General features: G+C 48.5%; 1 pseudogene; it reads left to right on the top strand.

Annotated features, from left to right (window-relative positions):
• The window catches only part of LOC132567343 (FRAS1-related extracellular matrix protein 1-like), a 323,692-nt pseudogene that overhangs the window by 110,577 nt on the left and 192,349 nt on the right, over positions 1–20,766 (top strand).

Below are 20,766 nucleotides of genomic sequence, written 5' to 3'. Positions count from 1 at the left end.
GCTGGCCAAACACAACAAGCATGCTGGTTCTGGGTCTCTCACCCAGATGCCAGCTTCCCTGCCACAGAAAATGCAATCTACAGATGCCAGCTCTCCAGCCCTGCCCCAAACAACACAACTCTCAAACAAGAGAAGCGGTAGACCACACCTAGCTCCACATCATTCTGTATCTTACACAAAGCCAGAAGCATTTAGACTTACCTTGAGTGATGGATGGTTGGCTGGTCCAGGTTCTTTTGTGTTATACAGGGTGCACCACGAGGAGGCGAGCCAGAGTTGCACCCCAAATGAGGAAGATCACTGGGAGGGCCTCAGATTGTGTGAGAGGAAGGGAACCATTCCTTCTCTTTCAGCTCAGCAGCAAAACAACAGCTATCACTGTCCCATTAGAAGAACCTCAGCATTGGTATGACTGATGGGTGCCTGTCATCATCACTGGCACATCCTTCTTCCTTCCTCCTGCCCCTAAAAAAAAAACCTGGGTTATCCTGGCTGGGCCTGTGGGTGCTGTCGGTTACAGTGGGGGCTGCAATGGCCCTTTCAGTATTATTAGGCATGTGTGGATGGGGACTGGGGAAATTTGGATTGCTTTGCAGATTTTAAATCAGCATTCACTTTTGGTTTGGGGATAGATGAGGGGTGGGGAGGGTGCACTGCCAATCAATTTGTGAGTGAGTTTTTGGGCTGTCTTTGGACTCTAGTCTATGTTTAGTGGAAGAGTGTTTTACAACCACCTTCCAAGTGTGGACCAAGAAAGGATTCAGGTACAAGTAGGTGCTCACTTCATTCTCTCTCAAAGTCTACTTTTGGGGAGCCGAACAGAGGAAAGTTGACCTTCAAGAAGACCAACTGCTCAACCGTCCCTGGTTGCAAGCAATTGCGATTTGGGCAGACAATGTCATCCATATGTGAAAAGACATGCTCACTCTGCACGCTCATTGGTGGGAATGAGAGGAACACATTGGCCACTGAGGAGAGGGCCGGGCAGACCACCTCCTTCATGACCCAGTAGTCCAAAGGAGATGTTCCCTGCGACTCGTTGGGCTCTGAAAGATAATCCCTCACCATTGCAGCACCCATCTCCGCTCTCGGGCCTACTGCTCCCAGAGGGGCCAACAAGCCGCCTGATGAGTCATTTCGGTATTGTTCTTGGTGTGAGTCTAGTGGAAAAAAACTGCCTAGCTGGGGAGGTTGGGGATGAACAGCAGTGGAAGTGGCAGATAAGCTGCTTCCACCCCGCTCCTCCTCAGCTACCGGCACTGGATCTGCCCTGACTCTGCAGCATTCGACCTTCTGGGAGAGCTTGTCTCACCAGTGATCGAGCTCGTTGGCCTGCTCGGTGATCATGCCCTAACATGGTCGCCATCATGTAGACATTATCCTGGGTGAAAGTCTGAAAGTGGGCCTCAAGCCCTTCCTGCAGCCTAACAACCAGGGAATGCACTGCTGGAAGAACATCTGCACGGCCTTGAGCTGGCACTAGAAATGAGGCCAGGTCCTCAAGAGCCATATGGACCATGGGGACAACCAGTGCAATGCTCGCCATATCAGACGAGAGCATTTCTATGTGGGTCTTGAAGGGCCCAAGAACCTCCACAGTTTGAGAAATGACCACCCAATCCTCTTGGGTGAGATGGTTCTCATCCCAAAAGACCCTCGCCTCAAAGACAAAGGCATCCAGGGCTGCTCTCTGCTCCACCATGTGCTCCAGCATGGCACAGGTGGAGTTTCAGCTTGTGCTGATGCCACCAATCAGGCGGTGCCCTGGCATGCCTGTCAGTGTCTGTTTCTCATGCAATGGATACGAGTGCATATTGCTGTGTGAGAAATGACCCCCGATGTGCCAACAGTTCTGGAGCAGAAGTCGGTACTCATGGGTCGCGGCTAGATACCGACGATCCTGGCTTTTCATCTGGCCCAATGCATCCTTAGCCACAAGGTGGAGAAGGTGGGCCACACAAGGAAGGCATTTTAGGCCCTGACGCTGGATAGTCGCCTTGATGTTGGAGCCACCATCAGTCACCACGAAGCCCGTGGCGATGTCCCTGCCTACCCTGCGATGTCCCTGCCAGCCCTCTAACTGCCATGAGAAGATGGCTCCGAGAGTGTCTGCCGTGTGGCGTATCAACTGCTTCAGCATGCAGCAAGGCCCAGCAATAGCCAGCCTGGCGGCCCTGACCCTGCCTGCTGCTACTGCCACCCCCACCCTGCAGCTCACTGGGTTGCCACCAATGCGCAGTCAGGGAGAGATACCCCTCGAATGCATGTTGGGAGCTCCAGATATCTGAGGTTAAATGAACAGTCCCCCCAGCAGCATGGGACTAATGCTCCTTCACCACAGATCTGGTTGCTCTGAAAACAGATGGCACAATGGTCCTGCTAATGGTGGTTCTAGCAGGAACTTTGTACCAGGGTGCCAGGTACTCGAGCAACCCTAGCACCCGAGGATTCTTGAGCACTGAAAATGGAAGCCCATGGGCAACCGACCTGGCAAGGTTCCAGGTGATCACCCTCCTGACATACCTGATTCCCCCTCTTGGCACACAGGTGTCACCCCCACCAAACATCTCAGGCACAGATGCCTGGCATCCCTGCCCTGTCATGGAACTCTCCTGGAGAGCTCTGGAAATAGTCGCGGTGGGACGGACCACCTGGCTGGGTAGTGTTGGCCGCTTGGGCACCCCAGCACCAGCCTGCTTTTCCCCATTAAGAAGCACCACCTGGTGGTGCTTCCACAGGTGGTTCCACATCCCACCCCCCCAGAGTCAGATGGGCAGGATCCTGCCCATGACTGATCCGGGCCCTGCACAGCTGTCACTGTGCATAGTGTGGCTCCTCAGTAAGTCGGAAATGCTTCCAGACTTCAGAGGTGTATGGATGCCCAAGCTGACCAGCAGCTTGGGTGTCCAGAGCCACCTCCTGTGAGGTGCTCGGGGCAGACACATCGTGTCTCGGGGTGGCAGAAGGGGCTGGCCACCAGGGGGAATTGGGCGGAGATGGAGGCACCTCGTGTGTCTCCATCTCTTCCCCCTCCACCCCATGCGACCTCCCCTTCTGGCCATTCCCTGAAGGACTGCTGGTACCCGAAGGAACCAAAGAAGGGGGCTGGTCCTCCTCAACCAGCTTCTCCTCCATCTCCTGCACAACACTCTGCACCCTCCTTGGGGTGATCATTTTGGATAGAAAACTGTCCCCAAAGCTCATCTCCAAGGAGGGCTTCTCTTGCTGTCCCTCCTCCGGCTGCTGAGGCTGAGCGACATCAGCTGGAGGAGAGACTGCCTGAGCAGCAGACCCCTACTCAGTGCCAGCTCCTAATGCCAGCTCCTAATGGCAGCCTTGATGAAGGGCCCAAGGCAGGCCTTCTTCTTCTTCACAGAGGTCGGAGTGCTGGAAGGGGCTGTGGAGTGGTTCTACGCACAGGTGTGGGGGGGAAACTGGGTCCTCCCCCTCCCCTCCACACTTCTAGTCTTCTCCTTGGCCTTGCCCTCAGGGCTCCTCTTCTGCTGTCTGTCACTCATGTCATCCTTGGCCGGTCTCACACAACCAACAGGTGCCTTGACTTCTTTTTAAAAACCCTCCCACCAAAACTTGTTTGTTTGATTTTTTGGTCTCTAACCTGTCCTTCTTTGGGTTGGGGTAGTAGTCTGGTAAAGTTTAGGAGACTAGGTGATCCTGCCTCTACCTGGCTACAGTTTTTAAAAGGCTACCTTGAGATGTAGGCAATCCTTGTTATATCCTCCTAGTTAAACTTCTCCTAACTAGATCCTGGGACAAACTGGATTTCCTTGCAAACTAGAAATCAGGTGTCCCCTATAACTAGAGTGAAGCTGTGGTTTATCCTATGGAAATCTAAGGATGCACTGGCTTTCAGTGGCTGAAAGCAAGATGCACTGCAACCCTAGTCTCTTTAAAAGGGAGCCTGTTGTGGCCTAGTAGTTATGCTGCCCTTTATGAGAAACCTAAAATCTTTTTAAATTGTCCCTATCTGGCCTAGTTAAATTTTGAAAGAAGATAAAGCCCTAAACTGGATTAATTTTTTTTTAAATTTCAAAAAACACAATCTCTAAAAACACCCTTATTAGTGGGGCAGCCTATTTAGTGGCCCTAGCCAAACCGAAAGCACCCTCAGACTCCAAGAATAGCTCTATAAAAACATGAAAGTGACCCACCCCACACAGCCCACACACCCAACCCCCTCACACCAACCAGAGGTAATTAAAAAAATCAAAACGTGACAGAAAGAAATTTAAGTTTTAACCCCCCCCCCAAAAAAAAAAAACAGAACCAGGAAAAGGGACAACAGGACAGGATGCAAAACCAACAGCAACAGATCCAAACAAATCCAAATGAGAAAAGGCCAACAAACTCAACTGTTAAAAAAACTGAACTTTTTAACAATAAAAATTAGGCCAAACAGCCCCCCCCCCCCACAAGAACCAGAACCAGAAGAGAAAGGGAACAACAGCAGCACAACACAGCAGCAACAAATCAAACACAGAATCCTTTTAAAACAGTAAACAAAACCCTTGACTTTTAACAATACAGGAACTTAACCAACCCTTCCCCCCAAAAAACTTCACCCTAACCCCAAGAAATCCAAGCCACCCGAATCAGGAAAAGTAAAAGGACACTGCACTTTTAAAAGTCCTCTCACTAAAGTAAGATATACACAAACTGGCAACCCGCCAACCCAGGCCCCCACCCCCAGCAGAACCCCCTAACCCAAATAAGCTACCCACCCACCAAAATCTGGATAAGTAAAGGGACTCTGAGTCTTAAAAAGTCCTTTTACTTTTATCCTAACTAAAATAAAAACCCCAAGAACCCCAAGACTGTCTTACCTTACAGACGATAATTTTGCAAACTTCTGAGACTCCTCAAAGCCTCAAAGGACCCTTCTCCAAAGCTCCTTTTCAGCCAAGGTAAATCTCTTCTAAAGTTTTTAGTGCAAGTCTTGGACCTTTCTCTCACTGAGAAAGGTAGGCAGTGGGCTTTGGTTTGCCCTCCACTACCCCGAACAAGACCTTCAGCTTGCTCCCGTTACGAGAGACAACTCAGCTCGCCATTTTCCTCCCCGGAAGGTTCTTTCTACCATATGTGGTGGACTTGTGAAAGAGCTAAAATGTTTTGGCAAATGATTCAACAAGAGATATCTAAGATCCTGGGATATGAATTCAATAAAGAGGCAGAGACTTTTCTGCTGGGATTACAAATGGAAAAATTTCCAAAAGAAGATAGAACATTAATATGGTACTTGCTCTCAGCTGCTAGGACATTGTATGCGCAGTTGTGGAAGCAAGAAAAAATACCAGAAAAATGGGACTGGATTATGAAAGTTATGTCATGGAGTGAAATGGACAAATTAACAAGAAAATTAAGAGACTGTGATTTAGAACTTTTTAACCAAGAGTGGAAGAAATTCAGAAGATATGTAGAGAAAGAGTGGAAAATAAAAGGACATTGGACAATTTTTGAGGATTAAGATTTTTAAGATAACAATACAATTCTTGAAGGGGGTTCTTCTTCCCTATGTTTCTTTTTTGTTTCGTTTTTTTTTCTTGATAGTTAAGGGTACCTTTAATATCTGTTTTTTTAAAGAAAATAACACTGGCGGGGGTCAAGTAATTGGGGGAGGGGTGGGAGAAAGTAAGATGTGGGGTAGAATGATGGTCTTTTTCTTAATATATATTAAGCTTTTTATAAGTTGTAGTTATAGTTCTACTACCATATGTTACTAATAAAATTGTTTATTCACAAAAAAAAAAAAAAAGACTGTCTTACCTTAGACGTCTTCTCCAGGCAGGTCAGGCAAGGCTGAGAGAGAGCAGCAGCAGCTGAGACCAAGGGCCAGCGCAGCACAATCTCTCTTTCATACCAACACAGCAGCAATGGAATGGAGTCCAGCCAGGCAGACACCTTAAAAAGTAAAAAAATACCACTGCTCTGTGATTGGCCAGGGAACAATGTTTACTTGGATACCCAAGTAAACAAAAGAACAACATTGTTGCTGATGGCTGGGAGATTAGCCCAGCCATCAGTTACACAACAGCTCTGCAAAGCATGCATTTGCGATGCATTTTGGAAATGCTTGCTTTGGATTGGCTGCTGGGGCTCCTCTCCCCTCCCCCTCCCTCCCTGATCCCAGGGAGGCTATGGGAGATGCGGGAAAAGGCTTCCAAAGGCAAGAAAGGAGGCAAGCAGCTTCCCTGAGGCTGCAGAAACTCCTTTCCCGCCTTTTACATTGCGTTCCGTATACTTCCGAATATTGATTTGGAAGTATACGGGGAGCCGTATACGGCTCCCGTATAATGCTTTCCAATTGGATTCGGAAGTATACAGCACTGTATACTTCCAAATCAGGGGGTATTTGGCGGTCTATTTGGTTCGGCCAAACCGAATGCACACCCCTAGTTATCATATCACTTCTCATTCATCTCCTCTCCAGGCTAAACATACCCAGATCCTTCAGCCTTTCTTTGTAGGACTTGGTCTCTAGACTCCTCACCATCTTTGTTGCCCTCCTTTGGAAATGTTCCAGCTGGTCTATATCCTTCTTAAATTGTGGTGCCCAAAACTGAACACAATACTCCAGTTGAGGTCTAACCAGAGCAGTATAAAGCAATACCATCACTTTGAGTTATCTGGACTCTATAATTCTGTTGATACAGCCTAAAATTGCATTTGCCTTTTTAGCTACCTCATCACACTGCTGACTCATGTTTAGTATAGGTCTAATAAGACCCCTAGATCCTTTTTGTTCATACTACTGCTAAAAAAAGTCTCCTCCATCCTATAATTATGCATTTGATCTTTCCTACCTAAATGCAGATCCTTACATGTATCATGGTTAAAATTAATTTGATTTGTTTTAGCCCAGTTTTCCAGCCTATCAAGATCATCCTGTATACTGGCTCTGTCTTCTAACATATTTGCTACCCCTCCCAATTTAGTATCATCTGCAGCAAATTTAATTACTCATATATGACTGGTCTAATGACTGTAATAATATCTATCTATCTGAATAAGTGAACAGTGACTTTTAAAAGCTCATACTCTGCCCCAATTAGCCTTCTAGGTGCTACTGGACTTTTGCTCTTTTCTATTGCTTCAGACAGATTAACATGGCTACCCGTCTTGATCTATGTCAAAGCAACTTGTCATGTATTGTTACTTTCTCTTCTGGCTTGCTCTGGACCATAACTGTCTAACAGTATTTACTTTCTAACTGAGGCCATACCTGGTCTGACTTGGATATCCCTTCTTCTGTGCAGTGAAGTCTCCACTTGAGCTATATTTCATTATGGAAGCACAGGGATGTAATGACATAAATGACTTTAAAGCACTTACTGGAAGTTTCAAGTGCTATAAGCACAGTTCATTATATTTAATTTGATTATTTGTATTTAACTTGATTCTGTCGGTGAGCACAGTGATTAATATTTCATATTTGTATGAAGGTCTGGTGACTTCCTTGGAGCTCTGAATTGTATGCATGTTCGTATGTTTCTTCCAGGAGGTGAAATAGGACATCATGGACAGAGAAGCTGGGATAGCTGATGACTGTTGTACAGATAAAAATCTCTCAACATCTGTATTACATCATTCCAATTTGCCCATCTATGATCTGAACATCACGGTTTGCCCATTAACAACCAATGGCCTACAATTCAAGTCAGTATGTTTTGCTAAGCTCTTTGTGCTGTTCAATGCGTTGTAGTTAAAAATCTTTCCTGTATCCTTTAGTGGGTGATTCAGGGGGCACTTTGTCCTCTTCACTGTATAGAGTTATTACACAACTAGATTAGAAGGAAACTAGAGCGCACTTTTATGCATGCCTACATAAATTGGACAAAAATGATAACCATAGGTGATAGCTTTTGGTGGCTAAGATATACTGAGAAGGAGCAGGTTTGTGGGTCCCCCCCTTTTAAACCAATCTTTCAGCTCCTCAACTTGTACCCCAGTTCTATATAAAACACAATAAAGTATTTATCTCTGCTGCTTTAGCCATCCAGACATTTGGGGGATGAATCAGTTTCACATATAAAACCAAACTCTTGGTTTATCAGTAAGTAAGTAAGAAAATAAACAAACAAACAAACAAATAAATAAAATATACCAAGTCTGGCTCAGAAGATGTGCTTGGGAGCTCACCCATATGAGGCTCCAAGCAGCTAGAGCTGGTAGGAGGCCTCTTTGGATTTAAGATATCACTGAGAAGGGTTCCTGTGCTGAGCATGGCAGCTGCTGGGTAGGAGAAGCATGGAGATGCCTCCACTGCTCTGCAAAACCCTGCTCTTTGGAACTGAGATCGGTCACCAGTCATTATGTTAGTGGCAGTAATGCCTGATGGATCCCAGATCCAGCAGGACCCAGCCAGGGCCAGAAGGGATTCACTGGTCCCCATAGCAGGTGTTCGAACCACAAGAAGATCAGCAAGGCCTGCAGAAGATGCACGGAGGAGGGAGGGAATGCCTGCACCCCCAGGAGTTCTAGGGCTTCCCACATTGGGAAGAGGGTGGGGTGGCTTCACATAGCAAAACAGAGCATGGAGGATTTAAAACCACTGGCAGATTAATACAATAGAAAAAGTTCCTAACTAGGAACAAACATTCTTAGTCCTAGAATAGTACAAAAGGGGCATCACAAACATTTATTTATCTGGTTTCTGAGAGTCCTTTTCAAGCCTTTTCAAAGGATCCAAAATGACATTGATCATATCTAATTAAACCAGTTTTGACATGGAGCCATTCCATCCAAATTGTATGAGCTTCACACAAACATAAAAAGAACCATTCTGGATTGTACCAAAGTTCCACTTAATCAATTATGCTGCTTTCTGTAGTAGTCTGCCATATTCTTCCAGAAATAGTATCCAGTTAAACATCTGGACATAAATGCGACAACTTTCTCTTGTTACATGTCCCTGGCTCAGCAGCTGCTGAATTCTGTGGAGGATAGTCTGAGGCATACCTTGGCCAAGTGGTGCTGGCATCTCCATCAGCAAAATCCAATAGGCCAGAGGTAGTTACAGATTTTGTACAAGCAAAACTACCTGTGACTATGAAGCAAGTCAAAGTCAGCCTTCCCTCTGCCCTTGTCTGCTGAGAGATTCACACAGGCAGGCTGTCTGTTCACCACAATACTTATCTAGTATTGACTTTTAAAGCCTTATGCAGCCTGGGACCAACATACCTGTGGGACCATCTCTCCCCATACGAGCCCCAGAGGCCACTAAGATCGGCCAACCAACGTCTTCTGACTATGCCTGGCACAAAGGATGTCTGGCTTGCCTCGACCAGGGTCAGGGCCTTTTCGGCCCTGGCCCCAACCAGAGGGCCTGCAAAATGGAGCTGTTCTGCCAGGCTTTTGGCTGAGGCAGGTGGGCATCCTCATACCATCTAACTGGCCTCCCTGCACTGACTACCATCCTGATAACTAGGGACCGGGCCGAAACTGTTGATAATTGACATCCAAGACACGTATGATTCCTGTGTCTCAATCTGAGAATGATGTTTATATTACCGACAATGCCTTATTTCGTTTTTATTTAATGGTTTTAACTGTTTAATTTTTAACTGTTTTATTGTTCGATTTCAACTGTTTTATTGTGTGGTAATCCACCCTGAGCCCATCCTGGGAAAGGGTGGACTATAAATTTGCATATATAAAATAAAAATTAAAAAAGGTATGTGCAGTTTACCAATCAGAGTTCTCTATAATGAGGTAGGAGTCTCACCCAAGACACAGCCTGTAGGTATTTGTGAGTTCAAGCAAATAAAAAAATACACACAGACATGGCAACCTGTGAATAATTCACTACTTACCATCACAATAATCTTCCAATTCTGTCCCAGTACACCAGTGGATGACCACAGATGCTATGGGAAATGTAGAAAATATCTCTGTCCATGTTCTTCATAAATCTCTGACATGTCCTTTACGCAGTCATCTAATCTTCTAGCTGACTTTTTGGTCTATACTATATCATTGCTGGTGTTTAGGTAGCCATTCAGGATGGGGCAATGTTTCCTGTAAATAGTATTCCACATATGACCGCCACATAGATTAAAGGCATTATTTCTTAGTAACTTCCAATATTTTTTTCCAGTTGATAATTTAAGGACATTAATAGTTCTCCCTGTTCCCACAAGAACTCAATTCTAGGTCAACACACCAATTCAGTAATTTGTCACGGCTGGGGCCGGGTCAGGCAAAGTCCAGAGGCAGTCCGAGGTCTGTAGCCAGTAAGCAGGAGGGTCCGAGGCGCCAAATCCGAATCACTGTAGAAGTATCGCAGGTCTGAGGTCCAGAAGCCGAGGTCAGGGAGTCCAGAAGTCCAAAGCCAAAGTCAGGGAGTCAGGAACCAAAGTCAAGCCGGAGTGGATGCTAGAATGTCAGGGAGATGACTAGTTGCTTCCACAAAGCTTCCTCCCAAAGCCCACAGCTATATAGCCCTCTGCTGGCTGTTGCCCGTTTGGGCTAATTGCTGGCTCAGGGAGGCAGCCAGGATCCTGTTACCACTCAAGCATCCTTGCTCTTAGAAGGGCCAGAATCCTCTCAGAACTCAGGGCTCAGGGAGCGTCTTGCTTGTGAGCGTGCCGCCCTCCTCCGATCCCTGAGGTCCTGCCGGAGGCGGTCACGCACACGAGCCACCCGAGAGGGCGAGGCAGGGGGGCTGGGATCTTCTCCAGCAGGGGGCAGGGGCACTGGTGCAGGTGGCAGGGGCACAGTTTCCTCATCAGACTCAACTTCCTCTGAAGGGTCCCCAGCACCCATGACACTATCCCCCCCCCCAGGGCCCCCCTCCGTCGAGGGACCTGGAAGGTCGGGGTGGTCGTTGTGGAACTGGTGCACCAAGTCCGGGGCATGAAGATTGTCCTCGGGCTCCCAAGACCGGTCTTCTGGGCCGTATCCCTCCCAGTCCACCAGGTACTGGAGGCCTCCACGATGGTACCGGGAGTCCAGGATCTGGCGCACCTCATATTCTTCCTCGTCATCCACCAACACTGGTGGTGGCGGCGGTGGGGAAGGAGTCCGAGCTGGGTCAGGGGGTGCAGCCGGAACGAGGAGGGAGCGATGAAACACGGGGTGAATGCGGAGGTGGGGTGGCAACTGGAGCCTGAAGGCGACGGGGTTTATTTGTTCAACGACGGGGTAGGGTCCAATGAACCGTGCATCCAGTTTGTGAGACCGACCAGGCCGGCGCAGGTAGCGAGTTGAGAGCCACACCTGATCCCCCGGCTGCACTGGAGGGCCTTCTTGCCTCTTTCGGTCCGCAGCCCGTTTATATGCCTCCTTGGCTTGCTGTAGCTGCTCTCGGAGCAAGTCTTGGCTGGCACGGAGTTCTTGCAGGTAGGCATCGACGGCGGGGACATTCGTGGGTGGTAGGATCGCTGGGAAGAACCGAGGGTGGTACCCGTAGGTTGCAGCAAACGGGGTCATTTGGGTGGATGAATGGACCGCGTTGTTGTATGCAAACTCCGCTAGGGGCAATAGAGTGGTCCAGTCATCCTGCTGGTAACAGGTGTAACAGCGGAGATATTGCTCTAGCGTGGCATTGGTGCGCTCTGTCTGGCCATCTGTCTGTGGGTGGTAGGCCGAGGACAGGTGCACTCGAGTACCCAGGCTGGAATGGAGGGCTTGCCAGAACCGAGAGGAGAACTGAGGGCCCCGATCGGAGATCAGATGGGCTGGGAGTCCATGCAGACGAAAGATGTGTTGCAGGTAAAGCTGGGCCGTCTCCTGAGCTGTGGGGAGTTTCGGGCACGGAACAAAGTGGGCCATCTTGGTAAATAGGTCGACGACCACCCAGATACAAGTCTGACCCTTGGAGCGTGGAAGTTCCGTGATGAAGTCCATCGAGATGGTATCCCAGGGTCCTGAAGATGTGGGCAAGGGCTGCAGCAACCCTGAGGGTTTGGCTGGGATGTCTTTGGCCCGTCGGCAGACGTCACAGGAGCTGACATAGCGGGCAACATCAGCGCGAACTCGTGGCCACCAGAATTCCCTTGTCAGCAAGTGGGTGGTCTTATGCTGTCCAAAGTGCCCGGCGGGTAACGAGTCGTGGGTCAGGCGTAGCACTTCTGCCCGCAAGGGCCCGGGCGGCACATAGAGGCGTTCGCGGTGTAGCAAGAGGCCGCCTCGAGTCGTGAACTCCCCTGTTGGGTCATCTTGGAGAGCCTGGAGGTGTTGCTGGACCCAGGGATCATTGGCCTGGCTAGCCCGAATGTCCTCCACGAGTGCTGGTGAAGTGGAGGTGGCTGCAAATACTGAGGGCGGCAGGATTGGAGCAGCGGGCGCGGTCTCAGTTGAGGCAGGGGCGTATTCCGGTTTCCGGGAGAGCGCGTCTGCTTTCCGGTTCTGGGTATGGGGGATGTAGGAGATCCGGAAGTCGAAGCGAGAGAAGAATAGGGACCACCGGATCTGGCGCTGGTTGAGACGGCGGGTGGTCTGGAGGTGTTCCAAGTTCCGGTGATCGGTGAGCACTTGAACAGGGTGGCGAGCCCCTTCGAGGTAATGTCGCCAAACCTCAAACGCCGCCTTGATCGCGAGCAACTCCCTCTCCCAGATGGTATAGTTCCTCTCTGCAGCAGTGAGCTGCCGCGAGTAATAGGCGCAGGGCTGTAGTGGCTGGGACGGCTCCTCGCGCTGGGACAGCACTGCTCCCAGGGCCACGTTGGAGGCGTCAGCTTCCACCGTGAAGGGAAGCTGGGGGTCGGGGTATCTCAGGAGTGGCCCGGTGGCAAAGCGAGTCTTCAGGGTGGAGAAGGCGTTATCGGCCTCTGGGGACCAGTGGAAGGGTTCTTTGGGGCGGAGTAGTTGAGTCAGGGGTGTGGTCAGGGATGCGTAGGCCGGGATGAATTGCCGATAGTAGTTGGCAAAACCGAGGAACCGCTGCAGGTCTTTGCGATTCTGAGGAGCCTGCCAGGTCAGGACCGCTTCTACTTTTTTCGGGTCCATGAGGATCCCCTGCGGTGACACGATGTGCCCAAGGAACTCGACGGAGCGCAGGTCGAAGTCGCACTTCTCCAGCTTGGCGTAGAGACCATGGGCTCGTAGGCGCTGCAGGACCTGGCGGACGTGCTCGGCGTGCTGGGCAGGATTGCGGGAGTAAATTAGGATGTCATCCAGGTATATGATCGCGAAGCGGTCGAGCAGGTCCCGGAATATGTCATTCATGAACCTCTGGAAGACAGCGGGGGCATTGGTCAGTCCGAAGGGCATTACCAGGTGCTCGTACTGCCCGTATCGGGTCCCAAACGCGGTCTTCCATTCGTCTCCGGGCCGTATGCGCACCAAATTGTACGCTCCACGGAGGTCCAGCTTGGTGTAGATTTGGGCCCCCTTTAGGCGATCCAAGAGTTCAGGGATCAGTGGTAGAGGGTACCGGTCGCGGATGGTGATCTTGTTCAGGGCCCGGTAGTCATTGCACAGCCGGAGCTCCCCACTTTTCTTCTTCACGAAGAGCACTGGAGCAGATAGGGGAGAGGTTGAGGGTCGGATGAATCCGCGTTTCAGGTTCTTGTCCAGGAAGTCTCGCAAAGCTGCCAACTCCGGCTCCGACATTGGGTACAGACGCCCCACCGGGAGTGGTGCCCCAGGTACCAAATCAATGGCACAGTCGTAGGGCCGGTGAGGGGGAAGCTGATCAGCTCCTGTCTCTTCGAAGACATCAGCAAAGTCCACATACTTCTGAGGGAGCTGAGGACCACCACTCGGGATGCCAGCTGCTAGAGTGGTGGGAGGAGTCAGATGGGGGCATGGGTCTCGGAAGCGTAGTTCCTGCTGGGCCCAGTCCACGATGGGGTTGTGCAGCTTCAGCCAGGAAAGGCCTAGAATCAGCGGGAAGCGAGGCATGCGGGCGACATCAAACCGCAGCTGTTCTTGGTGCTGCTGGACGTGGAAGGTGATGGGACAGGTCTCCTGGGTGACGGGGCCAGAACGGAGGAGGCGCCCGTCAATAGCCTCCACCAGCGACGGAATCCCTTTTGTCTGCACAGGGATCTGGTGCTGCTTCACAAAGGCGGCATCTATAAAACAGTGGGCCACTCCCGAGTCCAGCATGGCATACACGAACAGCCAGCGTTCGTCAGGCAGACGGAGTTTGACTGGTAGCAGGAATGGCCCTGGGGTATCAGCCCGCTGTTCGGAGGACCCAGCTAGTCGCCCCAGGCTGGGGGGTCCACTTACGCCTGGGGCTGCCCTTTTGGCGGCGGTGGCAGCGAAGGTCCAGGTATCCGATGCTTAGCAGGGCAGCCAGAGGCATAGTGGCCTGCCGTGCCGCAGTAGAGGCACAGATTCTGCGTGCGGCGTCTGGTCTTTTCCTCTGGGGTCAGGCGGGGTCGAGCAGCTCCAAGCTGCATAGGCTCATCCTTGGTGCTGGTACTAGCTGGGGACGGGCGAGGAGCCAGGTAGCACGGCGCAGGGAGCTGGCGCCCTCTGGTCTCGGCTTGGCGGCGACTTTCCAGGCGGCCATCGATGCGGAGGCAGAGGGTGATAAGTTCTTGGAGCGTGGGTGGCTGCTCCACCCTGGCCAGTTCATCCAGGACCTCCTCTGCCAACCCCTCAGTAAACTGGTCCATCTGGGCAGCCTCATTCCACGCCAAGTCCTGGGTCAGGAGCTTGAATTCAGTGGCATATTGAGCCACCGAGGAGTTGCCTTGTTTCAGTGCCCTGATCTTCCGGTTGGCTGTGGCTGCTTGGACTGGGTTTGAGAAAGCAGCAGACAGGTGGGCCTCAAACCCCTGGTAATCAGTCAGTAGGGGAGAGGACGCGACCAGTAAGGGTGTGGCCCATTTGGCCGCCTGCCCCTTTAACAGACTGATGACGAAACACACCTTGGTTTTGTCATTGAGGAAGTCCCGTGCTCTCAGTTCAAAGTACAGCCGACACTGTGCTAGGAAAGCAGGAAATTCTTCCACGGCACCCCCAAATCTGTCAGGTGGGGGAACTGGGCACTTGGCTGGAGCACTGGCCGCAGGTTGTTGCTGCAAGTGCACTACTGCCTGTGTTAGCTGCTGTACCTGGGCTTGGAGCGCAGCCAGTAGTTCTGTGGTTTCACTTGCTTCAGCATCCATCCTGTGGAGTGGGTGTTTGTCGGTGGAAGCAATCTGTCACGGCTGGGGCCGGGTCAGGCAAAGTCCAGAGGCAGTCCGAGGTCTGTAGCCAGTAAGCAGGAGGGTCCGAGGCGCCAAATCCGAATCACTGTAGAAGTATCGCAGGTCTGAGGTCCAGAAGCCGAGGTCAGGGAGTCCAGAAGTCCAAAGCCAAAGTCAGGGAGTCAGGAACCAAAGTCAAGCCGGAGTGGATGCTAGAATGTCAGGGAGATGACTAGTTGCTTCCACAAAGCTTCCTCCCAAAGCCCACAGCTATATAGCCCTCTGCTGGCTGTTGCCCGTTTGGGCTAATTGCTGGCTCAGGGAGGCAGCCAGGATCCTGTTACCACTCAAGCATCCTTGCTCTTAGAAGGGCCAGAATCCTCTCAGAACTCAGGGCTCAGGGAGCGTCTTGCTTGTGAGCGTGCCGCCCTCCTCCGATCCCTGAGGTCCTGCCGGAGGCGGTCACGCACACGAGCCACCCGAGAGGGCGAGGCAGGGGGGCTGGGATCTTCTCCAGCAGGGGGCAGGGGCACTGGTGCAGGTGGCAGGGGCACAGTTTCCTCATCAGACTCAACTTCCTCTGAAGGGTCCCCAGCACCCATGACATAATTCACCAATTCACTAAAACTACTTTAGCAAGCCATTCTGGAATTCCAAAGCTTCCCCAGCATCTGACCAATTTCTTCAATTTGCCAGCTAGATGATAAAGGAATCCACAACATTCTGAAGTTAGCTACATCGTTGCCTATCAGAATGTTGCTCTTTTTAAATGGATGCTAGCAATGTTAAATTAGCAAACCCTAGAATTATGTTGACTGCAGCCAGTTCATTACAGTGGCGATGACTGAGACAATATCAAATATCAGACAAAATCAATTTACACATATGCCTCAAATAAGAGAAATGCAGATTTTATCTATACTGCTGTGGAATGGAATTATTGTGTACAGGTCATTGTGCATAACTGGATCTCTAAATGGATCCATTTCCAACACAGATGTTCAAAATAAAAAATTGTTTCTCCTCTGAGGATTCAAGTACAGAATATTGTGATTGGTACTTCAGCATCAGAAACTGATTTGGGCTATCAAGATCTGTTTTAGGTTACCAAAGTTGATAGGACATTTACATTTGAGTCTAGTACCACCTTAGAGACCAATAAATTTTTCAGGGTATAAACTTTTGAGAGGAAAAGCTCTCTTCATCATATACTATAGGAATGGATTGGAGACCGCAGTGGGAGGGGTATTGCAAATAATGTTTGTAATCAGCTCAAAAGTTGATAGGATTACTGCAGTTTCATTATTTTTCCATTTATTAATTTCATATTCAAATTTCTGTCTTCTCAATGGTTATAGATTCTGGATTGTGTTCATGTTTTGGCTTTGTTTGTTCCTTGCAATTTTGGGTGATTTAACTCATAGCATTTAAGACCAGGAAGCATCACATCCAATTTATTCTGTTTGGCAGAAGGAATAGAGTCAACAGTTAAAAGACAATACTTCATTTAACTAAGTGTTTTGGCTGGCATCTGTATATTGCTTTGTTGTCTGGAATCCCAAAACACATAGAGAATAGCACTAATCAAGGTCTAATGTTACCATTGTCATTTCCAAAAGTATATTTTGATTCCCCAAACAAGAAATACAAGGTAAACAGGATAAACATATGTGGTTTAGAGTGAATTCTATTCTTTGTATGAGTATGACATCCAAAGATGCCTGTTCCTCTATTTTTCTCCCCATGCATGTATTCCTGACTTATGCTATGTCTGTTGAACTGCAATAGACTTTCCATTGCTCTTTTTCTACCTAAGTCAAATGGACAATGGCATATTTAGCCCCGTGGAGTTAAAATCCAGCTCTCAAGAGTCTTGGGCTCTGCGCTCTAAGATCTTTTAAAATGAAAATCAGATCCGGGGCAACATATATATACAAAGCATATTGTTTACCACTGAACTATGTTGTTTCTGTCTAGGCTAAAAATTAGCAATGCATTTGCATTTCCTCTCTGAGCTTCACAGTAGCAAGGCATGATACAACGGAGAGCAGAAAGTCCATAGCTCCAATAGGAGCAGAGAACTTGGAAAAATTCAGCTGGTGCGGAAGAATGAGCAAGGTCACTGGTGACACAGCTCCATTCCATCTGTGCAGGCACTCTTAGCAGAAGTAATTCACCAACATGATATTTTGTAGCTTTATTCATAGGCGTATTGCTCACCAGTTTTGCAGCATCTTTTTTTTAAAAAATGTGGGTTATTTGCTTGCACTTAGTAATTAAACAAAGCTACTCTTTCTTTGGTAATTAATTACGAGCTCATATAATAGAACATTTTAAAGGTAATCCTCCCTGTCAGCATAGGAACCTTGCTATCATGTCAACTCCAGGGAACAGTGGGCATTGTCCATTGCAGGGAAAGTTACTGGTGTTTGACGTGTCTCAAATATCAGGGTGGGGAATACCGCTGAAATACACAATGAGAGCTTTTAAAACTGAAGAATTGTTCCTAATTATCAAGTTGGTTTGAGCTTTGTAAACTTAAGTAGAATAAAATCTAAAATTAAAATCTTAGGGGAAAGTTAAGATATGCAGAGATTTCGGTTCCTCACTGTTGCTCATATTCCCCCAAAAGATTTCTAGTTGCAAATATGAACTAGGGTTTTTTCTGGGGGAGGGGGCAAAACAAACAAAAACCATAAAGTATAATATCGCTTTAGAGTTTAACCTGAGCAGATTCAGCGATTTGTTAAAGAATGTAAAAAAACCCACTTTTGTATGTTTGGGAAATTTAATTGGAGAATAACATGACAAAAATATTTTGCATTCAGTCTCATAAGAGAAAGGAAGAAATGGAAAAGAAATGACAAATATTCTCAAAAAAATAATGAAAACTAGCTGGATGCAATTACCATATCAAATAAAATGGTCCACCCTAGTTCATGACAATCAAGCCATAGTTGACAGAGGAAAAAGTGAGACTAATCACATTTTCAAATACTACATTACTCACCCTCCTTCTTTAGCCTGGTTTTTCAAACTTAGTTAGTTAGTTAGTTATTTGCTTATAGTCCTTCTTGCTGAAATTCATGGTGGATTAAAGGATATACACAGTGTAACCAGACAGCATAACACAACCAATGAACATGCAATAGGACCAGGACAGGGATGGCCAAACTTGCTTAATGCAAGCGCCACATAGAATAAATGTCAGATGTTTGAAAGCCACAAGACATGAAAAAATATTACATGCGTGTTCATTAAAATTCTTAATACTATATTTGCACAGATAAATAAAATACATATGTATGCACTTTACAACAAGACCATGCTAGAAAGAGACTTTTTATAAAAACAAAAGCTGGGAATAACAGTCCCCATAAAATCAGGGGATTAGGGGGAAAATTTTGCACCAGTGGGAGAAGGAAATATAAATCACATAATGATCTTTGCATCAGAACTATGAAAGAGGGAACTCTGCACTGCCCTCTTTAATTCTGTCCCTCCTTCCAGTGGCTTCTCAGCTGTTGGGCTCTCTTTCCCCACTCTAGGTGTCTGGGCAACCTCTGTGGTGGAGGAGAAGAGCTTGAAAGCCTATCTATTTCCCCTTCCTTCTACATTTCACACATGGCAGAAATAGTTGCCTACCTATGGGTCAGAGTTCAGAGGCTGACTGAGGTCCTGATACCAAGTCTTACTTGGGAGTAAGCCTGCATTAACCTTCTCCTTGACCTCTGGGAGCTGCACAATATGTGTAAAAGAGCCGCATTTTGCTCCAAAACTGCAGTTTGGCCACTCCTGGATTAGGATTGCAGAATTAGAAAACTGTCAGACGATGGAGGCTCAAAGTAAACGGACTTCCATTTGTTACAATGTTAAGACGTTTATTTGATATCTCAAGGTTCTGGACAAAGGAGCATTGGAACTGATGCCAGTTGGTGGGAAAAGCAATGCTTTAAACAGTATACATCAAAGGATTTCTAAACAATACTACATTCTAACACTTCTAGGACACATGTAACACCTTCCCTTCCCCTTATCTCTTGTGGTTCCCTTTCTCATGGAGGAGCCCTGCTGGCTCTCCTTGAGGCATGCTATCTTCAAAGGGTTGTTGCTTTTGTTAGTACTATGAAGTCGAATTCACAGCAGGGGTTAGTAACATTTCTGTCTCTACTTTGATATGCAAGGCCTCTGCTTCAGGTTTAGTAGCAAATGCTCAAAATGGAGTTATTCATGTCAAGCTACACATTGCATTTCAGTAATATCTATCATAACACAATATCAAAACTCTCCAGTGTCTGACAGAAAACAATGTGAATAATACATTATCTAAGGAGATATACTATAAACAATACAGGAAGTGGATAGCAGGGTATTAGTTATAAAATGATGCAATAACAGCAGGTGACACCTATGGTAATCACTGCAGTGCCCTCTTGGGTTGTTAATTCTATGAATTTCATTTTTTAAAAATGCTTTCTTCAATATTACTGTTCTGCACATTCTGAAGAATGACAGAAGTGTGGGAGCTTTCCTGATCTCCTCAGGAAAGCCCTTACATGGTAGGAACTACCACTGAGCTACGTAGATGAATGGGCAATTGTTGATCCGACCTGTTTGACATCCGTTTGGCACCTCTGGAGTCAAGAAAGCTTTGCTCAGATAATAAAGCTGTCACAGTACAGCAGAGCATGAGAGGTAGTTCTGCAGGTATGAGGGCCCAAGGCCATTTAGGGCTTTTCAGGTGATAACCAGAATCTTAAATTGAACTTGGTAATATAGTTAGGGAATGGTAATATAGTAAAAGATGTCTAGTTATCAAAAATTTCAAACTCTTTCTAAAATGGCAGTATCAGAGGGCCTTCTGCTACAATGTGGCCCCTTCCCTTCACGCCGGTTTAGGGCGGGGGCCGTTTTTGCCGACCTGGAAAGAGGCGAGGCAAACAAGCCTTCCTCATCCGGGGAAATTCAGGGGGCGTGGTTCTGGGCTTATACGCGCCTCCTGTGGTGCACTTGCATCCAGGCTTTTGGCAGGGAGCACTCTTGGTTCGCGCTCCGTTGATTGTTGTCGGCTGCGTCTGGGTTTCATTTCCTTCTCCTCCTCCCCCCTCCCTCTTTTCTCGCTTCCGCCGGTCTGCAGACCTGCGGAGACGCGATGTGTGGGCTTGATATTTTCAGGTTTGGGAGGGAGGAGACTTGGCCAGGAGGGGGAGGCAGCCCGGTGGCGAGAGCTCCGGTCGGGGTTTTGCCCCCGCTGAGTGGCCTGGGGCTTCGTTTGTCTCTCCTTCCTCTCCCCCCCTTTTTTCCTCACCTCCGCCGGTTTGAAGACCTGCGGAGACGTGATGCCGTGCGTTCTTTTTGCCATGGTAGGCAGGGAGGGAATTTGGACAGGAGGGAGAAGCTGCACGGCGGAGTGAGCTCCGGTCCGTGCTTTACAGCCCAGGCTAGTCTCTTTAGACCTTGGAAGCTAAGCAGGGCTGCCCCTGGCTAGCTTGGCCCCTGCAGAGGGGCCTGGGTGGTCTGACGCGTTCTTTTCTGTACTTGGGGGTTTTGTGGTTGGAGACAGTTTGGTATAGTGGTTAGGTGCCTGGACTCTTTGGGCCACGCCCTGGCTTGTATTGTGCAGGCTGGCCCAGTCTCCTGGGAATTGTGGGGCAGATCAGGGCAG

The sequence above is a fragment of the Heteronotia binoei genome, chromosome 2 (assembly GCF_032191835.1).
Source record: "Heteronotia binoei isolate CCM8104 ecotype False Entrance Well chromosome 2, APGP_CSIRO_Hbin_v1, whole genome shotgun sequence".
Lineage (NCBI taxonomy): Eukaryota > Metazoa > Chordata > Lepidosauria > Squamata > Gekkonidae > Heteronotia > Heteronotia binoei.
The sequence above is the reverse complement of the archived record's forward strand: the minus strand, read 5'-3'. Positions and strand labels throughout refer to the sequence as shown.